Raw genomic sequence first — 2,480 nt, forward strand, 5'->3', positions numbered from 1 at the left:
AGTGTAGGATCTGTCACAAATATCTCAGGCCATTTTTTGTGATTGGTACCACTTAAGCACTTTAGTTAATATTATTTTAATGAATATTGTTGCATTGTGGAAAGAATATAGGCTTTCTAATCAGATATAACTGGGTTAAAATTCCATTTGAACATTACTACCTGTGAAAACTCTATTTGAAGTGAGCTTGCTTTACAAAATGATGTTAATAATGACTCAAATAATGGGGGAACAGGGTCCTAGATGTTTGCTCCACACAACATCCTAAAATAAATCCATCAGAATGGCAACCTCTCAGGTTACCATTGAAATAAAAGGAACGTTTTTGCCGGGAGAAATTTTACAGTATGTGGAAGCTTTGGGAGACTGCAATCCTCAAAATGCTGTGGCTCCTCTTGCAGAAAATGAGACAGCTGAAAGCATGTATGGACAGCCACCAGTGTACCCAATAGAGGAGGATCAGTTCAGTATCACTATTTCAAAGGGTGCTTTTAAGAACTAACGACTGAAGGTGGTCCCTGTTAAGTCATGGTTCACAAGTGGGAGACTTACCTATAAACACGATCCATAACCCCTTTAGAAAGTGAAATTCTTATTGATGATGGACAATTCAGGATCCACAATGGTGCAGATTGTGGGTGGCTGACATTTCAGACTGAAATAGGTTTACATTTGCATTATTCTGAAAAAGTTCCCGTCTCAATAACCAAGACAATTTTTTGAAAATCCAGATTTAGGGTAATGGTGACACCAGAGGGTCAAGAGGAAGATAATGATAGGGAATCTCCCACTGTTCTCCACAAAATGTGCAGGAGCCTTCAGGTATCCTTAATAAGCCACAATGAGTTCAAGTGCAGGCATTCACAGCCGGACTGTGGGTGTGGCTTTATAGCCTGATGGTTGGACAATGGAACCTGACAACCTGGAACTAATTTTTTATTTTTTTTGAGGAAGATCTCAGTGAACATGTAGTGCAGGGTGATGCACTTTCTGGACATGTAGCCACAGCATGCCTCTTATCACCCATCATTGCTGAGAGTGGAGAGGGAGCTGGAGTCTTCACTCTTCCCATGATGAGTGGAAATTCCGAGGAAGCAATCGGCAACATGAAAGTTGACTATATAATTATTAAGCCATTACCTGGTTACAGTTGTGACATGAAATCTTCATTTTCCAAATATTGGAAGCTAAGAATACCATTGGATGATGGATGGATGTTGGGGTGCAGGGAATTCTACAATTGCTCAGCTTGCTACAACTCAAGAGAATACTACTGCATCTTTAAGAAATGCTGCTAGTCTTGGTGCGGCCTTTGTGGAATTTGACGTACATCTTTCAAAAGATTTTGCGCTGTGGCATATCATGATCTCACCTGTTGCTTGACTCTGAAAAAGAAATCTAGTTCTGATCCAGTGGAATTATTTGCGATTCCAGTAAAGGAATTTAAGTTAGACCAACTCCAGTTGTTAAAAAGCTCTTTCACACAACTGTGCTAAAATCTAAAGATTGGAAAGAACCTGTAGTTGAGGAAGAAAGTTTCTTTTCTGAAAATCAGCCATTTCCTTCCCTTAAGATGATTTTAGAGTCTTTGACAGGAGATGTAGCATTTAGCATAGTAATAAAACGGATCTGCCAACAAAGGGATGGAATGTGGGATGGTAACTTATCAACATACTTTGACACAAATCTGTTTTGGACACAATTTTTAAAAATTGTCTTAGAAAATTCTGGGAAGAGGAGAATAGTGTTTTCTTCATTTGATGCAGATTTTTGCACCATGGTTTGATGAAAGCAGAACAAGTATCCCATATTATTTTTGACTCAAGGAAAATCTGATATTTATCCTGAGCTAATGGACTTCATATCGTGGACCCCCATTGTAATGAGCCTTGAATATTTGCTGGGGATAAATGCATTCACTGAAGACCTGCTCAGAAACACATCCTATATTCAAGAGGCAAAAGCTAAGGGACTAGTAATATTCTGCTGGGGTGATGATACCAATGATCCTGAATACAGAAAGAAATTGAAGGAATTTGGAGTTAATGGTCTAATTTATGATAGGATATATGATTGGATGCCTGAAAAGGCAAAATATATTCCAAATGGAGCATTTGAAATGCCAGAAGCAAGAACTGCCAGGACTTAAAAGAGATGTTTGTGTCCCACTGTTAGCTGCTTTGTTCCCTCATCTTTCTGTGGGGAGCCTGGTATCCACGTGGATGCCAACAGCATGGATAATGTGAAGAGTGCTTAGATTTTATTGGGGCAGAAGCCATTTGGGGGCATGCATCACTGTTTACTTTTCACCATGGAGCATTGCTTTTCTATGCCTTTTAGGTTTCTCAGTTCAATGAAGCAAGATGACGTATTTTACTATTTCACTATAGTTCTTGTTAGAATTTCAAGTATGCTATTTAATCACTTGGCCAGATGTAAGTACCAGTCAGTCTCTTTATAATGAGAAAAATGTATTGATT

General features: G+C 38.8%; 1 pseudogene; it reads left to right on the forward strand.

The window, feature by feature from the left end:
- Positions 1 to 283: 283 nt before the first annotated feature.
- Positions 284 to 2,257, forward strand: LOC108391797 (glycerophosphocholine phosphodiesterase GPCPD1 pseudogene; annotated as a pseudogene).
- Positions 2,258 to 2,480: the final 223 nt, after the last annotated feature.

The sequence above is a fragment of the Manis javanica genome, chromosome 11 (genome assembly GCF_040802235.1).
Source record: "Manis javanica isolate MJ-LG chromosome 11, MJ_LKY, whole genome shotgun sequence".
NCBI classification, from domain to species: domain Eukaryota; kingdom Metazoa; phylum Chordata; class Mammalia; order Pholidota; family Manidae; genus Manis; species Manis javanica.